General features: G+C 37.4%; 1 long non-coding RNA gene across 3 annotated transcripts in view; it reads left to right on the plus strand.

The window, feature by feature from the left end:
• The window catches only part of LOC129629089 (uncharacterized), a 352,035-nt gene that overhangs the window by 213,673 nt on the left and 115,543 nt on the right, over positions 1-22,819 (plus strand). Inside the window, exons 5-6 of one of the 3 annotated variants that reach the window (XR_008703072.1) lie at positions 2,525-2,626; positions 4,212-4,835. The exons of 1 other annotated variant lie outside the window; for it this stretch is intronic. This is a non-coding gene — a long non-coding RNA (uncharacterized LOC129629089). Of the gene's footprint in view, positions 1-2,524; positions 2,627-4,211; positions 4,836-22,819 lie in introns of those variants that run through there. One more of the 3 variants, XR_008703069.1, reaches the window with a different exon arrangement.

Consider the following 22,819-nt stretch of genomic DNA (forward strand, 5'->3'; position numbering starts at 1 on the left):
TATGCATTGCCAAGTGTGATTTTAGGAAAGAAAAAAAGAAGGCTTATTTGAAGATAATTCTGCTTAACTCTGTGAGGTACACTTGAGGTAATTAAACCTATATTTATAAGATAAAGAATATGCAGTCAGTATATTTTATATTTTATTCCTCTTGTTAAAAGGGAAAATAAAATTCAAAGAATGTTTTTATTCCATACACATTGAACAACTTGAGTATATTAGACAATATGATGACTTGATAAACAATATTAAAAAAATCCAATTCAAGCAGTGCTCTGATGAAATTGATGTGATTATCCTAAGCTATGTGACATAAGACATAAGTATCAGTCAGGGCTCTTAACAGCAAGCAATAGAATCCAACTTTTAAATAGAAAAGAAGTCCTCTAAAAGGATATTGTGGAATTCAAAGAAATCTTGATGGGACTGAAGAACTAGAATGAATGTTAAATAGCTGGATATAGTGCCCTGGACACCACAGAAATCCTTGCTGTATAAACCACTTCTTTGAAACAGGACTGGATGCTTCACTTAATACCTCGTTATAGGGCTCAAGAACCCTTCACTGTGACATTGCAGCAGGTTCCACTACCTGAGAGAAGTTGCCCTCGCTCCCAGGTCTAAGTGTGTGCCTCTCATGCCTGGATCCTGGGGCACTTGCCACAACTGCACAGGAGGTTGAGAAGGTGGATTTCTAAAATTCTGCATTCAATATGGGTAGTAGCCACTGCCAATTTCATAAGAAAAGGAATTCCTCAAACATTGAAATGAATGAAGTGAAGTGAAAGTTGCTCAGTCATGTCTGACTCTTTGCGACCCCATGGACTATACAGTCCATGGAATTCTCAAGGCCAGAATACTGGAGTGGGTAGCTATTCCCTTCTCCAGGGGATCTTCCCAACCCAGGGATCGAACCCAGGTCTCCTGCATTGCAGGCAGATTCTTTACCAGCTGAGCCACCAGGGAAGATGAAGAATACTGGAGTGGGGAGCCTATCCCTGCTCCAGTGGATCTTCCCAACCCAGGAATCGAACTGGTGTCTCCTGCATTGCAGGCAGATCCTTTACCAGGTGAGCTATCAGGGAAGTCCAATATTGAAATGAATAGGTGAGTTCATAATCCAGATATGTATCTAAATAATAGTCTAAAATAATGACAAATATTCTGCAAATTATATAAATAATGCACAGGAAAATGTGAAAGTTCTGAGAGTGGCACCTTGGGGCCACACTGAAGTGATTCCTATAAATTTAAGGTTTTAGCTTAAAGTTAATCCAGGAGGCTTTTGTGACCACTCTCCCTAGAAAGTATCTATCCTGTTCTTTATACCAGCACCCTGCTTATTTTCTCCATACCATAGATTACAATCTAGGATCTGGTTTTATGAGTTTATGTATTTTCACACGTCTTCTACTTAGAATACTTAATCCATGTGTGCAATGACTTGCTTGCCTTGAATTCCCAGCACTATTTCTCCCATATATCAATTTTCCTAGTGGAATTGCAACTCTAAATCCCCACAGAACACAGAAGATAAAAGATGAGCAAAGTCACCATAAAATAAAGGGTCTCCTAACCTAATAAAGGCTGGTGATGTTAGCAAACCAAAGAAATAAAGTATGAATTAAAAGTATTCTAGGAAGCATAGAAAAATGATGTTCTTTAGCAATTAGGATGATTTTAATAGTAAGAAACAGGAATCTGAACTTGAAATATCAGCTTCTTAGGGAACCTAGGAAGGCCCATGTGTGGATTGACTTCAGACTGGATTATTGAATCTATCACTGAAGAGGGAGATGGCAGGACTACCATCCTGCTGTGGGGCAGGGCCCAGACCCCCGGATAAAATTAGGAAAGAGAAAAGGAAAAATAAATGCAAGGTGTAAAGCCAAACAGTGCTTCCTATATTGACAGCTTGGGTAAAGGCAAAGATAATGTACTCCAAATACTTCACTTGATTTGTCCCACCAGCAAACGTATCATTTGAGTACATGCAGTGAGTGTGAATCCTGTTTCTTATTTCATTTGCTATGTGTTCATGCTCACTGTACAATTCAGTGATTGTGATTAGGCTTTCCAAATGGTGTGAATCCTCAAAGAGAATGTGCTGGCCAGAGAACAAAAGTGTGTGATACCATCAGCAGGTTTAGTTATTAGTGTAATTCGTGATTTATCATTTTGGCTTTATACATCAGTCTCTTGTACTGCTTCTTTAAAATGTGGGTCAGCATCTCTGAGTGTGAATACATAAAGATTCTGAAAGATGCGGTTTCTGAGCCTAAAAGGAGAAGAGCTGTATTAGTTTGCTAGGGTTGTCACAACAAAATACTACAGACTGGATAATTTTAAAAGTAGGAGTTTATTGTCTTACGGTTTTAGATGCTAAACTTTTAAAACAAAATGTTGGCCAGGTTGGTTCCTTCCAAGGGGTGTATAAGAAGAATCTGTCCCAGGCCTCTCTCCTTGGCCTGTAGATAACTGCCTTCTTGTATTTTTTTCATATCATCTCTGTCTCTGTGTCCAGATTCCTCCTTTTTATGAAGACGCCAGTCAGAATGAAGTTGGATGCACCCTAATGACCTCAACTTAACTAAACTTCGTCTGCAAAGACCAATTTTCAAATAAGGTCAGTTCTGAGCAGCTGGAAGTTAGAACTTCAAAATATGAGTGGGGGTGGGCACAGCTCAACCCATAATAAAGACTAAGTCCTAGATCTGGGCAATGCCTATCAGGGAGGCTTTTTCCAGGAAGATAGCTCCATTCAACTCCCATAAGTTCCAGAAATTAAGAAAAGAGTTTCTGAGAGCATCCAAGAGAACAAGCAGTTACTTGTAGGGAGAATGAAGCGTTTGGGAAGGAGGTAATTCCTGTGTGTGGCCTGGAAGATTGGTCAGATTTAGCTACCTAAAAATGACGGTGGCATTTAGGAAATGACTGTTAGAAGAGCACAGTGGAGCACAGGAAGCAGGGAGCTGTCGCAGAGCTGTGTTGTGCTGCAATAAATTCTGGTTGAGAGGGGTTGTCATGGTATGGAAAGAAAAGAAGGCTTTGAGAGAGCCTCTGTCATGGAGATGCAGAGTGGCTCGCTGGGTATGATTAAAGAATGAAATGCGAAACATGGTGAGGCATTTGGGAAGAGACGCTTTCCTGTCAGAGTTCCCCTTCACCCCCTACCTGCAAGCATGCATAACGTTATGAAGGGCTTCATCACTCTTTTAGGGACACTGTGGAGATATTTGTTATTAACATGGGTAATTATATGAGCAGAGGAGATAAAGTAGGACGTTCTCTCTAGTGATCAGAATATATGTACATAAGAAAAGAAAACATACTTAGGTCTGAAATATTTAAGCTAGAGAGCTATGTCACTAGTTAAATGTGTGGGAGTTTGAAACAAAATTGGAGACTGAGATGGTACCCAAAGAAAATCTGTAGTGCACATAAGAATTATCTGTTAAGACATGGAAATCAAAGAAAGGAGAAGACAGGTAGGAGAGGGCTTGGTAGATATGTATGGAATAAGACCTCCAACCTGGGTAGAAAGTCTGACATCTGGTTCCAATAGGATAAAATTTTGATGATCTTTTGATCTTACTCCTTCCATAAACCTCCTAATTAACTAAATACGTGCTTTGTGTGGTCATCTTTGAACTATGAGTCCGAAGTTTCTTGGACATGCCCTCCCTACCCACCTTCAGCAAAAGATTCCTTCCTTGATAAGCATCAAGTAAGTCCCAGAGAATCAGAAAATATAATTTTGCCTCTTGAATACTCTTGCTATTTTCTTATCTGGGTCTGAGGGATGGAAAGAGGCTAGAGAAGTAATGATAGTTCACAGAGATCTGCCGTACAGAGTCTTTAGCTACTCTTTGTTTAATCCATGTCTTAAAAATAAACTGGTAAGAAATGTTAAGAACTTTGATTAGTGAATTGAAGTTTAGGCTCTAAGCTTGTGTCCCTGGAAGAATAACTTCAATGCTACCAAGAAAAATGTGGATACTTGCTCTTGTATGGAAAGAAGAGTTGAAGAAATGCTGTGGTAAAGATAAAGGACAACTGAATCCAGCGTATGAGAACTGGATTGTATCATGTCGCCACTTACTGTGGCAATTTGGAGATACCAACTCACCTTTTGCATCAGTTTATGCATCTGTAACATGAAAAGCAGGACTAGGTTGATGGTTTTAAAACTTTTTTTTTTTTTTAAACAGGAAGCCAATGTATCAAATACAGTCCTACACAAATTCCAATATATGTTTAAATATACTATTCAGGTTAAGTGAAATAGGGAAATCAAGGACTTTTAGCTCCCTTAATTTTAACTTCTTATTCCCCAAAGCAGTCCCTCATTATTGGAACCCAGTTATATTATCTTTAATATGTTATCCAGTTCTATAATTACATCACAGTCCGAGTAAGACTTCTGAAGCAGTAGTTCTCTTCGGTAAGCACTTTGAGAATTTTGGTGATGGTTGTGATAGTGTTGGAAATTATTCATGATAGTGATGGAAGTGATTACAGAATGTTTTAAAAAGGTAATTTATGAATACATGGAAATGTGCATCGTAGTACACATAATACAAGCAAATCTTGACTGGAACTCTTTGAAGACCTGAAGATCCAACAGCTGCCCTGACACCTCCTCTCCTCCCTTTGCTCCAAGAGAAGCGGGTGCGTGGCAGTCTTACTGCTTTCCTAGCCGGCTTCCCTCATGAGAAAGTTCTGCTGAATAAAATGCATTCCTTTTGATCACTGTACACTTCTGACCAATCTTCCTTATGATTAATACATTGTTTTATTCAATAAGTCACTGTCATTATTAAAGTTACTTTGGTGTATCTTTAGGGTGACTCATTATCTCCCCTCTAATCTATTCTGTGATAGTATATGGTATAGCTTTCAGAAGGCAGACTTACTTAATTCTTAAAATAACATTCATTTACTTCTTCAACTATTTTGTGGTAAAAGTACGTTGCATACACCATGCCAATTTTTACAACCTTGTGGCAAATATAGGTAAGTATCTTAATTGTCCTTAAATGTGAAGAAACGGTTCTAAGAAGCTCGTTCACTAGCCAAAGGCGGCAGGACTGGGAGAGTCGACTCTATCATGTATCCTCTACGTTCTTGAGGTCCGGTAGTGAGCGGGCCTAGAGAGGGCACAGAGCACTGAAGAAGACCCCTCAGTACGTCTCTGAACTGAGGTCCATGTTATTATTAAAATGTCAGATGTATTCTATGTCAGTCCCCACCAAATTCACTATTTCTCTCTTCACAACCGAGAATATAGATCTTAGATATATGAAGACAGCTAAACAAGATTGCATATTATTTTTTTCTCCAGTTTAGCTTTTACAGTCTCTTTGCAGCTAGTCTTATGTTCTATCATTTGCAGAGTTGTTGGTTTTTTGGTACATGTATCTCCAGGCTATTCCTCAAGGACCCAGCTTGCTTGAGCTTAGAGAACAAGGACAGGAAGACAATGACATTGGTTACAGAAAAGAAAAGAAAAAAAAAAAATCACCACACAAGGGCTTAATTTACCCTGGAAAGCATGTTCTTATTGCCATCTAAATACATAATTTTTAACTAAAATCATGGACACAGCACCTCTATGTAACTACTTCTCATGTGCTTGACTCAACCATTTTCCAAAATCCTGTGAAATGCTTTCTTTCTTTTATATGTGTTTAATCGAATACAAAGTGGCACATAAATACCCACATGTTACGTTCAGACAACAAATGACTTTCTCCATTTTTTCTTAAAGGAGATGTTTAAAATTCAACATGGAAGGAAACTTTTTTTTTTTTTTTTTTAAATTTTATTTTATTTTTAAACTTTACATAACTGTATTAGTTTTGCCAAATTAGCCTAGAGTTCCAGTCGCCTTTTAAAATTAAGATAAATGGCTTTAAAAAGACCATAAGTCTTCTGGCATGTCAAGATTTTTAGTGTACAAAGCACTGCCCTAATAAGGTTAATATAAATGAATTTGGAATAAATGGACTGAATAGCTTTGAAATACACAACTTCAAGTGTGATGGGAAACGTGTTTGGTAAAATATGTTTTAGATTTCACAGAATCCCAAATATTTAGATTATAATGGTGAATATCCAACACTAGTTTCACACATACTCTTTCACTCTAAGTTGAAGTTATTGATACATTTATAATAAGTGTGCCTTTTAGTGTTCTGAAAATAGGTTGTAATATTCTCTGTTATAGTCTATGACCAAGTCACATTTAAAGTTTAAAAAAAAAAAGATTTAAATAAATAAAATGTATCTTAATTCCCTCAGCATGTATAATGTGAACCTCATTGTTCCAATGAGAACCCATACTATTTAGAGTGAGCCTGATGCTTGGGTTTGACAGGCAGCCAACTGGGGCACCGCACGAGGCCATTTTGAAAATTCAAACCTTCAATGAGATCAAAGTGTGTACAGAAGTATTAAATTATACCCAGATAGAAAAATATGTGGCCTAAGTCTTTCATGTGAAATTTAACATTGATACATGCTCTATGAGTTTTCTTCCATGCATACACACAAAATTCATGCGGCTGAAATGCTGAGCGATGGCTGGAAGAAAAAAGAATCTAAACTGGGATCACATGTCCTTTCTGGCCTCTAACTGTGGCATTCATCTGACATAATAGAGACTCAGAAACACAGTGCGCCTTCACTCTGCAGGGGTTACAAAGCTGTTCAGTGTAGGAAATCAGCACGTGAATATCTCTTCCCCTAGTAGAAAATGAAAAACACCTGACACTTGAGAACTGTTAGTACATGATTTGAATGCCATTAGGGGCTGCTCCTACACATTTCGTTTTACAGCTGTGGAGTGTGTAACCCATGAATAGCACTTGTGTTATGTTTGCTTTAGAAAACTGTGTTGATCCCTCCAGGCGCTCCATTTGCAAGTACTCCCACGTGAGGCATAGAGCAGGGGGGGGCTGGAGCAAACAGATCTGTCTTACAGACAGACTGTTCTGAAAGGAAATATTTTTAGAGGCTGGAGAAATGGGTAAGGTGCCTCCCACTCTGGTTGTAATTTTGAAAGTCGATGACCAAGGAGATCTTTTATTGACATAACAAAAATGCTTTGTTCAATGTGCAGAGCTTAAGTTCTATGCAACCATCTCCTTGTGGCTCCGTTTTAATAAATTTTGGCCCAGCTTCCTTGGATTTAGTTTGTGGGAGGAGGGTTATAACATGATTGTTTTTCTTTGGAAAAAGTTATCCTTTAGTGTTTTTTGAACTACTTCTCAAGTGAAAATCTCATCAGGGATGATCTTTTGATACATTATGTGGTTTATATTTCTCTTGAATTTCTTTTACAATGGGCTTATTTTAGCACTTCAGGATTGAAATGAAATCTTTTAATATCTTTTCTCCATATACAATTCAGTCTAGACCAAAGTGGTATATTTTAGGAATATGTAAGCTGATGACTAAACTTGCTTTTGAATAAATGAGTGCATCATGAAAATGATAGCTTGATTTCAGCTGTAATTTTCTGTTCATACCACAAATTATACATCTTAGTTCTATTGATAAACTGCTTATTTTAGGATTTTTTTTGTTTGTTTGTTTTTGCTTTTAGGTAGCTATCAGGATTGCACAGGTATCTCTGTAAAGGAACTGGGCTTGAAGTATGGTTGAATATGAGAAGAATATGTCAATTACTGAACAAAAGCTATATGATAGTGGTTTACATGATTGATCTCATTTAACACACACAACCTCACAGATATTCCACAAGGTAGATATTATTATACCAATTTTTACAGATGTGGACATTTTCTCAAATTACAGAGCTAGTACATCACAGAGATAAAATTCAAAGTCAAGTTTTTCTAATTCCAAAGTTCATACTCTTAAACATTATCTTATTGCTTCTACAAATCACTATGAAAATTCCTTAGCATCCCCCTCCTTAAAATATTTTTTGAAGTCTTGACATGAACTCTTGCTTACTGAATAGTCATGCCATTTTCTTTGCCTTCCTAACATAAACCTAAAGAAAGTTCTAATAAACTTGACAGAATCCCATGCCTGAATGTAAAAGTTTGCAAACTTGAATGTCTTTATCATCACCTGGAAATATTTTTAAAATATCGGTGCCTGATCCTACATTTGACCATTTATTTCAAAATCTATGGAGGATAAGCCACAATATGGGCATTTTAAAACCTTTTCTGGTGATTCTAATATGTACCTAGGGCTCAAATTGGTGTCATATATTGACATACGTGTGTAAATTTTTTTTCTCCACATTTCTTTCTCAGCTATCCTAAAATGCTAGACATTTTCTGTCTTCTTAGAAAAGCTAAGTGATGGCATCTTTGTATATTTCCACATGGGTGGCTTATCAGCACCATTCTTCCTAATTGGTATGCTCTGAGCATGTGTCAGATCTGTATGCATCTATTTCGTGATTAACAAATGTGGTTTCGAACTAGCAACATGGAAGGCAACTGGGGACACAAGAAAGCAAGGTTAATACCACTTAGTCTTAAAATGTTCTGTCTTTTCTTCCCAACAATTTGAAGGACTTCTCTTTCACTCAAAGGACTTCAGCTAACTGCCCCCAGCGTTGACAACTACTTTTTATTGAGAAAGAGGCTAAGGTATATAAATCTGTGCAGAGATTCTTTGAAATTTACCCATTTCTGAAGTAATATCCTGGCACTAAATCCCTTCCAACCACTGTTAACCCTATTTGTATTGAGTTAGTTTTTTACTGATGAGGCTCCCTAGCTTGGCTTATGCCTTTAAGCCTACTAGACCCAATCAGCAGGCCAAATCTGCACAGATCCAGCTTTTCTGTTGAGTGTTGACAAACTTCTTTTCCTCTGTTATTGGCAAAGAGAAGGAATCAATGGAACGTCTGCCTTTCTTTAGTAGTATTATTGGCAAAACATCACTGCCTATCACTAAAGATCGCAACATCATCATGTCAAATGAACCTAGAAAACTGAGGTTTATCTCAAGAGGCAATGCTATAAAATCAAGGTTGATTCCTGAAAGGAAGCATGTTGTTCTAAAAGAAATGTTTTGGAGACCGATGTAGCATCAAGTTTTCACACAGCAGGTGAAGGGAGTACTCTATTCTTTGATAATTGAGGTACAACTACGATTTACAAGCTGAGCATATCACTTGGGTGCCCTTCTTGTCATTTTCCCACCCCATATATTTTTTTTCTATCAAGTTGAGCTACATGGACTGTCTCAGCAGACTCCCTTGTATTCTGGCTATAAATTAGACAGTAGGATTATCTGCTGGCGATTGGTTTGAGGGATGAGGATAAAGATTCATCCTGATTCCTTCTTGTTGCATCACTGGAAGTTGCAGCATTCCTTAATTAAAGGTCATGGCTTTCATAAAGGGGAATCCCTCTATGCATTTCATTCCAGGTCTGTTTATATGTCCCCTTCTCAAAGTTAGTGGAGGTGATGGAATTCCAGTTGAGCTATTCCAAATCCTGAAAGATGATGCTGTGAAAGTGCTGCACTCAATATGCCAGCAAATTTGGAAAACTCAGCAGTGGCCACAGGACTGGAAAAGGTCAGTTTTCATTCCAATCCCAAAGAAAGGCAATGCCAAAGAATGCTCAAACTACCGCACAATTGCACTCAGCTCACATGCTAGTAAAGTAATGCTCAAAATTCTCCAAGCCAGGCTTCAGCAATATGTGAACCATGAACTTCCTGATGTTCAAGCTGGTTTTAGAAAAGGCAGAGGAACCAGAGATCAAATTGCCAACATCCGCTGGATCATGGAAAAAGCAAGAGAGTTCCAGAAAAACATCTATTTCTGCTTTATTGACTATGCCAAAGCCTTTGACTGTGGATCACAATAAACTGTGGGAAATTCTGAAAGAGATGGGAATACCAGACCACCTGATCTGCCTCTTGAGAAATCTGTATGCAGGTCAGGAAGCAACAGTTAGAACTGGCCATGGAACAACAGACTGGTTCCAAATAGGAAAAGGAGTTCGTCAAGGCTGTATATTGTCACCCTGTTTATTTAACTTATATGCAGAGTACATCATGAGAAACGCTGGACTGGAAGAAACACAAGCTGGAATCAAGATTGCTGGGAGAAATATCAATAACCTCAGATATGCAGATGACACCACCCTTATGGCAGAAAGTGAAGAGGAACTCAAAAGCCTCTTGATGAAAGTGAAAGTGGAGAGTGAAAAAGTTGGCTTAAAGCTCAACATTCAGAAAACGAAGATCATGGCATCCGGTCCCACCACTTCATGGGAAGTAGATGGGGAAACAGTGGAAACAGTGTCAGACTTTATTTTTCTGGGCTCCAAAATCACTACAGATGGTGACTGCAGCCATGAAATTAAAAGACGCTTACTCCTTGGGAGGAAAGTTATGACCAACCTAGATAGCATATTCAAAAGCAGAGACATTACTTTGCCAACAAAGGTCCGTCTAGTCAAGGCTATGGTTTTTCCTGTGGTCATGTATGGATGTGAGAGTTGGACTGTGAAGAAAGCTGAGCACTGAAGAATTGATGCTTTTGAACTGTGGTGTTGGAGAAGGACACTCTTGAGAGTCCCTTGGACTGCAAGGAGATCCAACCAGTCCATTCTGAAGGAGATCAGCCCTGGGATTTCTTTGGAAGGAATGATGCTAAAGCTGAAACTCCAGTACTTTGGCCACCTCATGCGAAGAGTTGACTCATTGGAAAAGACTCTGATGCTGAGAGGGATTGGGGGCAAGAGGAGAAGGGGACGACAGAGGATGAGATGGCTGGATGGCATCACTGACTTGATGGACGTGAGTCTGAGTGAACTCCGGGAGTTGGTGATGGACAGGGAGGCCTGGCGTGCTGCGATTCATGGGGTCGCAAAGAGTCGGACACGACTGAGCCACTGATGTGATCTGATCTGATCTGATAGTTGATTTAAGAATGCAGTGTTAGTTTCAGGTATATTGCATAGTGATTCAGTATTTTTGCAGATTAGACTGCATTTAGGTGATTACCAGATAAAGGGCATAATTTCTTATGCTATACAATATATCCTTGTTGTATATCTATTTTACATATTGTAATTTGAAACTGTAAATCTCATACCTTTAATTTATTACTCCCTCCTTCCCTTTCCCCTTTGATAACCACAAGTTTGTTTTCCATATCTGTGGGGCTGTTTCTGTTTTGTATATACATTCACTTGTATTATTTTTTAGATTTCACATATGAGTGACATCATACAGTATTTGTCTTTCTTTGTCTAATTTATTTGACTAAATGTCACATTCTCTAGGTCCATCCATGTTGCTGCAAATGTCATTATTTCATCCTTTTTCTGGCTGAGTAATATTCTGTTGTGGGCATATATTCTTAGGCATATAATCTAGTTGCCTGTTTATGGGAACTTGGGTTGCTTCCATGTCTTAGCTATTATAAATACTGCTGCTATGAAAATTGGGGTGCATGTATCCTTTCAAATTATTGTTTTCATTTTTTTTCTGGGTGTATACCCATGAGTGGAATTGCTGGATCATATGGTTAGTTCTATTTTTAGTTTTTTTAAGAACTTCAATTACTCTTTTCTACAGTGGGTGTACCACTTCACATTCCTATCTGCATTGTATGAGGGTTCTCTTTTTTCCATATCCTTGCAAACATTTGTTATTTGCAGACTTTTTGATGATAGTCATGCTGACAGGTGTGAGGTGGTATCTCGTGGTTAGCTGTTCCCTCTTCTTGTCTGTTCATGCCTAGGGGAGCTCAGTGATTTTACTATTGCAGGCCCCAGGATCTGCACTACTATTTATTTCCTTCCAAACCGGCCTACATCTTTGTTAATAGTTCCTTTATTAAACTATCTGAAACTATCCAGTTTGAGTGTATCATCACCAAGAGCTAATCTTAGAAAGAACATGGAGTTCTAATTTCCTTAGAAGCAATCCTAAATATCACAGCATCATTAATTTTTGTATGTCTCTGATAATTTTCTTGGGAACCAGTCATCCTAAAATCTAGGTAGGAACATTGGTTATTTCATGAGGCTATGTTGCTGGCTTAGTATTTCTTTCTCTTTTATTCCCTTCTTGTCTTCATACCTTCCTTCCTTCCATTCAGTTTTATTTCTCTCATTTTCTCTATGCTTCCTTCCATCTCTCTCCTTCTTTCTTTTATTCTTTATTCTCCCTCCTCCTTTCCTTCTCTCCCTCCCTCCTTCCTTCCTTTATTCTACCTGCTTGATTTTATTTGAGATTTTGCTCAGAAAATTTTGATATTCACAGTTAGTTTTGATTTAGGTGTATAGGGAGAAAGGGAAAAGTTTAGAGCATTTTCAGGATCATAGCAATATTGATATATCATTTTTTTAGAGAATATTTATATTTACTATAGTACTTAAAATATTGAAATTTGGACTCCCATGTGATTGAATGAATGGGGTCATGTGACTATTCTGTTCAATAGTTTGTAAATGGAAGTGACAGTGTCACTTTTGGGCTAGATCATTTAGTGCCAACATGGGACTCTTCAGAGCTCTTTTGGTTAACAATGATCAGAAATGTAGATGGTGCCTGTTTCATCAATTCAGGTCTCAATAAAGATTACCTGGAATGGAGGTAATTTGATTTCACGTAGTCAGAGTGAGAATTTTGTTTGTTTGTTTGTTTGTTTTTAATTTTATTTTATTTTTAAACTTTACAAAATTGTATTAGTTTTGCCAAATATCAAAATGAATCCACCACAGGTATACAGGCTATCTAATACATACTGTATTAGCTCAGACTACTATAACAAAATACTTTAGACTGGAAGGCTTAAACAAGAAGACGTTTATTTCTCACAGTTCTGGAGGATGGATGTCTAAATCGAGGCACTGGCATATGCACTTCCTGGTGAGAACTCTCTTCCTGGGTTGCAGACGGCTGCCTTCTCACTGTGTCTCATGTGGTGGGAAGAGAGAGAACTCTGGTCTCTTGTCCTCTTTCCATGAGGTCCATCCTCAGGGCCTCATCTAAACCTTACTATCTCCCAAAGGTCTTACCTCCAAATACTATCACACTGGGGATTAGGGCTTCAGTATTTTAAACTTGAGGGGAAAGTACGCAGACATTCAATCCACAACGTGCTAAGATATAATACTTTGTACAAATTAGAGTATCCCTAATTACAGAATTGCTCTTATTTATTTCTATTTTCACATACTTTATTATAGAGTAGGACAAAAAAGGCTAAAGTTATGGTTAGTGAATAAAAGGAATTATGTGTTGGAATGCATTTCACAAATAGATGCCAAATTGGTAACAGGAAGGATTCCTGAGAATGACTGAGAAAATGAGGATACCTTGTGCCTAAGTACATACTAAGTTCTGGTATTAGGAGAGAAGGGCTGGGTACCTAATGTATGTTGAACTGTGGCAAGAATTTTAACATTTAATACTCACAACAATGCTGCAAAATAGTCACTCTAAAAACACCTACTGTCTGCTAGGTGTTACGCTGCATGCTAGGGATATAGCAATATGAAAAAGCAAAAAGATATGACACAGAAAAATAAGCTCTCCAGGTCAGTAGGTACCCAATATGCTACTGGAGAAGAGTGGAGAAATAACTCCAGAAAAAAATGAAGAGACAGAGCCAAAGCAAAAACAATGCCCAGTTGTGGATGTGACTGGTGATGGAGGTAAAATCTGATGCTGTAAAGAACAATATTGCATAGGAACCTGGAATATTAGGTCCATGAATCAAGGTAAATTAGAAGTGGTCTAACAGGAGATGGCAAGAGTGAACATCAACGTTTTAGGAATCAGTGAACTAAAATGGGCTGGAATGGGTGAATTTAATTCAGATGATCATTATATCTACAACTGTGGGCAAGAATCCCTTAGAAGAAATGGAGTGACCATCATAGTCAACAAAAGAGTCTGAAATGCAGTACTTGGGATGCAATCTCAAAAATGATAGAATGATCTATGTTTCCAAGACAAACCATTCAATATCATAGTAATCCAAGTCTATGCCCTAACCAGTAATGCTGAAGAAGCTGAAGTTGAACATTTCAATGAAGACATACAAGACTGTTGATAACTAACAATCAAAAAAGATGTCCTTTTCATTATAGGGGACTGGAATGCAAAAGTAGGAAGTCAAGAGATACCTGGGGTAACAGGCAAGTTTGGCCTTGGGGTACAAAATGAAGCAGGGAAAAGGCTAACAGAGTTTTGCCAAGACAACACACTGGTCATAGCAAACACCCTCTTCCAACAACACAAGAGAAGACTCCACACATGGACATCACCAGATGGTCAATACCGAAATCAGATTGATTATATTCTTTGCAGCCAAAGATGGAGAAGCTCTATCCAGTCAGCAAAAACAAGACTGGTCAGCTCATGGACCCCTTATTGCCAAATTCAGACTTAACTTGAGGTAAGTAGAGAAAACCACTAGATCATTCAGGTATGACCTAAATCAAATCCTTTCTGATTATACAGTGGAAGTGACAAATAGATTCTAGAGATTAGATTTGATAGAGTGTCTGAAGAATTATAGTCAGAAGTTCGCAACATCATACAGGAGGCAGTGATCAAGTCATCCCCAAGAAAAAGAAATGCAAAAAAGTGAAATAGTTGTCTGAGGATGCCTTACAAATAGGTGAGAAAAGAAGAGAAGCTAAAGGCAAAGACAAAAAAGAAAGATATACTGATTTGAATGCAGAGTTGCAAACAATAGCAAGGAGAGATAAGAAAGCCTTCCTCAGTGTCCAGTGCAAATAAATAGAGGAAAATAATAGAATGGGAAAGACTAGAGATCGCTTCAAGAAAATTAGAATACCAAGGGAACTTTTCACGCAAAGATGGTCACAATAAAGGACAGAAATGGTATGGACCTAACAGAAGCAGAAGATATTAAGAAGAGGTGGCAAGAATATACAGAAGAACTATACAAAAAAAGATCTTAATGATCCAAATAACCATAATGGTGTGATCACTCACCTAGAGCCAGACATCTTGGAATGTGAAGTCAAGTGGGCCTTAGGAAGAATCACTATGAACAGAAATAGTGGAGGTGTTGGAATTCTAGTTAAGCTATTTCAAATCCTAAAAGATGATTCTGTTAAAGTGCTGCCCTCAGTATGCCAGCAAATTTGGAAATCTCAGCAGTGGACACAGGACTGGAAAAGGTCAGCTTTCATTCCAATCCCAAAGAAAGGCAAGGCCAAAGAATGCTCAAACTACCACAGAATTACACTCATCTCACACGCTAGCAAAGTAATGCTCAAAATTCTCCAAGTGAGGCTTCAATAGTACATGAACTGAGAACTTCTGTATGCTCAAGCTGGATTTAGAAAAGGCAGAGGAACCAGAGATCAAATTGCCAACATCCGTTGGATCATCAAAAAAGCAAGAGAGTTCCAGAAAAACATGTACTTCTACTTCATTGACTATGCTAAAGTCTTTGATTGTGTGGATCACAACAAACTAGAAAATTCTTCAAGAAATGGGAATACGAGACCATCTTACCTGCCTCCTGAGAAATCTGTATGCAGGTCAAGAAGCAACAGTTAGAACTGGACATGGAACAACAGACCTGTTCCAAATTGGGAAAAGAGTATGTCGAGGCTGTATATTGTCACCCTGCTTATTTAACTTATATGCGGAGTACATCATGTGAAATGCTGAGCTGGATGAAACACAAACTGGAATCCAGATTGCCAGGAGATATATCAATAACCTCTGATATGCAGATGACACCACCCTTGTGACAGAAAACGAAGAACAACTAAAGAGCCTCTTGATGAAAGTGAAAGAGGAGAGTGAAAAATTGGCTTAAAACTCAACATTCAAAAAATCAAGATAATCGCTTCCGGTCCCATCACTTCATGGCAAATAGATGGGGGAAATAAGGGAAACAGTGACAGACTTTATTTTTGGGGGGCTCCAAAATCAGTGCAGATGGTGACTGAAGCCATGAAATTAAGAGGCACTTGCTCCTTGGAAGAAAAGCTATGATCATCTTAGATAGTATGTTAAAAAGCAGAGACATTACTTTGCTGACAAAGCTCCATCTAGTCAAAACTATGGTTTTCCTAGTTTCTGTATGATTGTGAGAGTTGGACCATAAAGAAAGCTGAGTGCTGAAGATTTGATGCTTTTAAAACTCTGTGTTGGAAAAGACTCTTGAGAGTCCCTTGGATTGCAAGGAGATCAAACCAGTCACACCTAATGGAGGTTGGTCCTGAATATTCAATGGAAGGATTGATGCTGCAGCTGAGGCTCCAATACTTTGGCAACCTGATGTGAAGTACTGACTCATTGGAAAAGACCCTGATGTTGGGAAAGATTGAAGGCAGGAGGAGAAAGGGATGACAGGATGAAATGTTTGGACAGCATCACCGATTGGAAGGACATGAGTCTGAGCAAGGTCCGGGAGTTGGTGATGGACAGGGAGGCATGGCATGCTGCAGTCCCTGGCATCGCAGAGTCAGACACAACTGAGCGACTGAATTGAAATGAACTGAACTAATGGCTCATACATGGATATGAATAAAGTTTAGCCAAGCAAAGATAAATTTTCTAGACATAAGGAGCAATGTATATGATGGTCCATGAGTAGAAAAGGAGCTGGCATTTCTTATGAACTAGAAGAAGTGTAACATGCCTCTTTCTGCCACACTATCGACACAAAATCGGGCTTTCCAGAGACTGCCTAGCAGTTTGGGTAATAGAACCAGTAGTGTGGGGAAGTGAACTGCGTGGGAAACAATGGGAGAACAGAAAGAAAAGGAATACACACTGACATGTCTTCTCTCTCTAAAATAAATGATGGTGATGGTGGTGATGGTGAAAATGATAATGAAACATGAAACATTTACTGAGAACTTAGTTTATATCAGGTACCAGTCAAAGCACTTTAAACTTGCTTCATTTAATTCTCAAAACACTTCAAAATCTTAATGTACACAAGAGAACTTGAGTAACTTACAAACTGTGGCGCTTTTATTATGTGACAGAGCCAGGCTTTGAACTGAGGTCTGCTGAGAGCAGGGCTGGCGCTATTCGACCAGGTGGAGGCTGGGCTGACGGATAGTGTATCTCAGAAGAGGCAGTATAAATGAGTTGATGACTACCTGATAAAGACAGCCTTTCAGCAAAGCAGATGGAAATTGCCAAGCACTATTAAAATTTGTAACTAGGTGATAGATTTGGTCTTGTGTGATTTTTTCCCCTACATTCTTGAGTATAGGGTTGCAGTTTCAATGGTGCCTTAAAATGTATGCAGTAAAACACAGCTGGTAACTAACTTTTAGCTATAATTATTGGCCTTTTACCAGTATTTAAAGATGCATTGCATGGATCAGTGCTTTGAACTTTGCTTTTTAGTTTTTATCAACAGTGTACCATTACTTTTCTAAAGACCTTTTCTTCACCTTTATTTAGATCTTGCACTGGTCTATAATTACATGAAACTAAAAATTCTTTATGGATTGATTTCCATAAATTACAAATATGTCATGTGTTATGTTAGTAGACAAAAGGTCAGCAAACCAATTTGTTACACCAGGAGCGCATTTACCAGAGCTTGGACAATGATCCATTTGTTGGAAGCCTTCTGATTTTAACTCTTAAGCCTGGATTTTGACTGAAACAGAAATTGTATATGAAATGGAATTTAAATCACTCTTAGTTAGAAAATAACATACTTTGGATAGGCAGTTGTGAATTGGTCTTTGCTTGCAACACATCTATATTTAATTCAATATTTTGTGATAGAGAATAAATATATGGTATTTTATAACATCCTAAATACATCAATTTCAAATTAATCCTGCTGTCAATATAAAACCTACTTAAATATATTGGTGTTATCTTAACAATAATGAACTATTACACATTATACAACTAGAAAATTAAGCCAAATTTCCCCAGTGCCTTAAGTGCTCCTTAATAATCAATTAAAATGAATTCAATAAAATAGGTTTTAAATGGCACAAATGAAATAATTAAATTTCTAAGGGGAACTTATATTCTCTCTGTCAGCAGCTTGTTTGAACAATATTCATTAAGTGCTTTTGGTATTTTTCTATTCTGCAAATGTAAACTCAAAAACTTTTGGTCCTTTCCTTAAATTTTTCTGTTTCTGTTTTGAAAACCACAATAACCCTTGTGTCTACAAATAGCCTTACTTTTTCAATAATCCTGGAGTTGAAATGTTATAGTTATCATTGACTTCCCATCTCCTTTGTTCTGTCACCCTACATTATGATGTTAAATTCTGTTTTATTTATTTTTTTGGTTATAGCACTCCTATCTTTTTCCTTCCTTTTATGCCAGTCACTAACATCAGAGATCCATTTTGTCTCATTTTGATGATTAACTGGTTTTTCCTGCCTTCAGTCCATAACACAAATGGACTGTATTGATATCAGTCCATATCCAATAGTATTGATATCAGATACTATCACTGAGACCATGGACTATTCACGGCATGCCTTCCCTCAAATCATTCTACTGCCCACGGGGTGGAGTCCCAAGAACCCTGGTATAAAATTCAGAATATAGGACATTCTTATCCTAGCCGACTGTATCACATTGCTCTTTCAGCTGTTGATTATTATGATTCTTAAATTTCTCATTACTCATCTCCCTCAAGTTATGCCTTGCTCATTTGTGGTTTTGCTTATTTCTGAAATTACCAGCCTCATTTTTGCCCATCAAAATCTTTCTTTTATAATTCAATTTAAATTTATCTCATGTTTGTGCAAAGAGGTTATGACATTACTTATAATATTGCAAATAATTATCAGCTATTTGTGTACATTTATTACTATTATTATAACTATATGTCCATTGTCTCACTCATTCTTCACATTATCTGCATGGCGTATATATTATGCTCCCTACTTCAAATAAATGACAGACTGAAGTTGACAGCTTAAAAAGCTTCCCAAGTTCAAGTAGCAAGCACTAAGAGAGTCCATCAAAGATCAAGTGACTCTTCCCAATCCAAGAATCGAATCTGGGTCTCCTGCATTGCAGGCATATTCTTAAATATCTGAGTCACCAGAGAAGCCCTCTAAAGCCACAGGACCCTGATACTCAAAGGCTTTCCATAGCTGCTTCCATTACATTTATACATCACCCATACATATTTATATATACACATGCATACAATATTACTGCAGTAATATAGATGGTAGATGTAATCTTTATGATGTTAGTTTAAACCACTTGATGAAAGTGATAGAGAAGAGTGAAAACACTGACTTAAAACTCATCATTCAAAAAACCAAGATCATGGCATCCGGTTCCATCACTTCATGGCAAACAGATGGGAGAATAAGGGAAACAGTGACAGATTTTATTTTCCTGGGCTCCAAAATCACTGTATATGGTGACTGCAGCCATGAAATTAAAAGACGCTTGCTCCTTGAAAGAAAAGCTATGACCAACCTAGACAGCATATTCAAAAGCAGAGACATTACTTTGCCGATAAAGGTCTGTCTAGTCAAAACTATGGTTTTTCCAGTAGTCATGCATGGTTGTGAGAGTTGGACCATAAAGAAAGCTGAGCACCAAAGAATTGATGCTTTTGAACTGTGGTGCTAGAGAAGCCTCTTGATAGTCCCTTGGACTGCAAGATCCAACCAGTCCATCCTAAAGGAAATCAGTCCTGAATATTCATTGGAAGGACTGATGCTGAAGCTGAAACTCCAATGCTTTGGCCACCTGATGCAAAGAACTGACTCATTGGAAAAGACCCTGTTGAAAGATTGAAGGCAGGAGGAGAAAGGGATGACAGAGGATGAAATGGTTGGATGGCATTACCGACTAGATGACATGAGTTTGAGCAAGCTCTGGGAGTTGGTGATGGACAGGGAAGCCTGGCATGCTGTAGTCCATGGGGTCGCAAATAATCGGATATGACTGAGTGACTGAACTGAGATTGTCTTAGATTTTTCAGAAATATTCTGACCCTTTGCTAATTAATGGCATAATGAACAACCAGTATAATTTCTATGTTTCTTGAGTGACTTCTTGATGAAAGATGCCTGCTGTGCCTCACCCTGCATACAAAGGAATGAATGCCTCTGAAGCGCGAGAGTGTTATCGCCAGCCTGAGAGTGTTTAGTTTTTGAATATTTAATGGATTCTGCCTTTTGTGGTTGGACTTATAATCGGCAGTAGGTTTCTCAGAGTAAATTAAAGAGGCTGACATTGGCATTGAAACAGAGCCACTCCAGTGCTTTAAGAGTTTTGCTTTACTTTGAGTGACAACTAGGAATAACTTTGAGTAGTGCCCTGGCCACCCCATGCTGGTATGTGGGTAGACAGCCGTGTGCTAAGTCAGAGCATCCAGGAATGGGGGGATATCACAGGTGAAGCATTCAAGCTGTGAGCCAGCTTCATTTGTCCCTTTGTTTCTCTTCCAATTGAGAATCTTTTGTGTGCTTTTTTTTTCAGTCATTTTCCTCTCTGCACTCTACTTTGCTAATTAAAATTCTAATCACTATGACAGCTAGAGGTAGGGAAAAAAAAATCATTCTTCCATGCTGGAGAAGGTAATTTCAAGGTGTTTTAGCTGCCAAAGAAACAAATGGAAATTAGACAAAGAACCTAGTTGTCTTACGAGGACAAATGAATTTTGTTTTTGCATTCTGCCTAAAAATATATGAAACTTTAGCAAAGACAACACAATTCTTTTTGGCATTCTAATAATTCTAAATACATGAAAGTTAAACAGTATGCTTTATCTTTCTACAGGTAAAGGTTTTCTGATTAAAAATGGTCTTCTGTACATTTGTTTGTGTCAAAAATGATTCACTGTTCTTGTGGTGAATTGAAGTACATCAAAGGTTTGACTTGGTCTCTGTGATATGTTGTCTCTGAAAGTGTTTCCTTTTAATCTTTGATTTTCATATTTTCATTAGACATTTAAAAGACTAGATATTCATATTCAGAACAAAGGGAAATTTGTGGTATTATTTTTTCCCAATTTAAATTTTTTTCTAACTTTTTAAATAGTATTGATATACTAAATGTTTAATGCCAACTGATCTAGAAGGGTTAAATAAAATTGTATCCAATATGTACTTGAAAAATGAGTTTCTACAAAGGTAGATTTCCTGAGAAACTTTCCTACTAAGTTAGTAATTAGACTGTATTTCATATATGTCTACCAGGAATCCAGAAATAGTATAGGATTGGGAGAAATTTACCAGAAGTACTGTCTAAATTGACTGACATTTAACTGATAGCTTAATTTTGCTAAACTGACTAGGTGCTTGTTAAAATACACTGAATTGGTGGTCTGATCCAATGTTATTTAAATCTAATTGAATATATGTTTTAAAAAGAGATACTGTTAATCAACAAGCTAGTGCCCCATGCTAGACATCCAGAGACACACATAAGTCTACACACACAACACAAGGCCTCTAGAATTTTGTACTGTAATAAGGTCATTTGTTGTGTGATATAATTTTCAAAGAGAAGGTACTACAGTAACTTATGTTTCAAATTTTTATAGCCTCCAGTCAAGTGAGAATTTATTTATGATTTGTTTATTTTTATTCATTCACTCATTAATTTCATAACCAAAAATTAGTGAGGATAAAACTATGCTGATTAAATAAAACTTATATTCAGTAATGGTTATAGCTACTCCTTTAAGCCCAAGTTCATTACTTTTATTTTACATACATGTATGTTTTAGAATCAAATATCTAGTATGATTCTTTATTAAAGTAAATATTCAAGGTGTTATTTTATTGATAAGCTAAACTATGGTTTTTGTTGTTATTGTTCTTAAATGATTGGTTCACTAAGAATATCATCCAGTATGTAAGGATTTAATAACACACAGATAACAAAGAGTTTGTAAGAACTCAGTGCTTTGTGTGTTTCTACTCAAGAGGTTTATATTCATAGAAATATTTGGAGAGAGTCCTATAGGACTCATATGTTGGGATGAAATAGTAAAATCAACAAATTGTCTTTTTTTAATTTGTGACATTTTACACAATCATGAATGTATGACTTACAGTTATTTAATTGTAAAATGCTCTTTGAAGACACAGTGCCTTGAGGAAGACAGCCTAACAGAAATTTCATGAGTAGAAAGAGTATGGACACTAAAGCTGGTGGATTGAGAGAGTATGAAATTAATCCTCAGATTTCCCAAAGCAGAAATAAACATTGTATGTGTGAATATCCCAATATATATTGGCAGTGCATTAGATGACAATTTAACTTTACAACAGATTATTTGGGGATCAGATCTGAGATCTATCAGTATATAGCTGGGTTGTCATGAGAAAAATCATGTAACTTCTTTATGCCTCAGTTTCCTCATCTATAAAAAAAATCAATAATACCATCTTCTTAACAGTGCCTCTAAGCTATTTATAATTTTTCTATCACAGTTATGTATGAATACAAAGGATTAAGATACTTACTAGCTACTTTGACTAAAAACCTGGATCACTTACAGATTTTTGCCAATGATTGTGATAAACTTTTGTAACTGTTTCCGAATACAAATTTTAATGCTGAGTATTGAGAGAGACAAAGGTGAACAAGGTTGCATAACGGACCTCAAGAATCATGTAGTAGTACAGACAGGTATGCCCACAGATAACTTGGTAAATGAGAGAGGTGCTAACAAGTAGCTGAGTAGGGACCAAAGTAACTTCTCTAGTATAAATGCAAATAATTGTGTTATTTGTGTTTTTGTTTGCCTGCTTTCACATCTATTCCAGTAGTTAATTTTAATATTACCTGGGAGTCTAACATGGTCATGCACCTTACGTCATGTTAACGAGCT

Source organism: Bubalus kerabau, chromosome 1 (genome assembly GCF_029407905.1).
Source record: "Bubalus kerabau isolate K-KA32 ecotype Philippines breed swamp buffalo chromosome 1, PCC_UOA_SB_1v2, whole genome shotgun sequence".
NCBI lineage: Eukaryota > Metazoa > Chordata > Mammalia > Artiodactyla > Bovidae > Bubalus > Bubalus kerabau.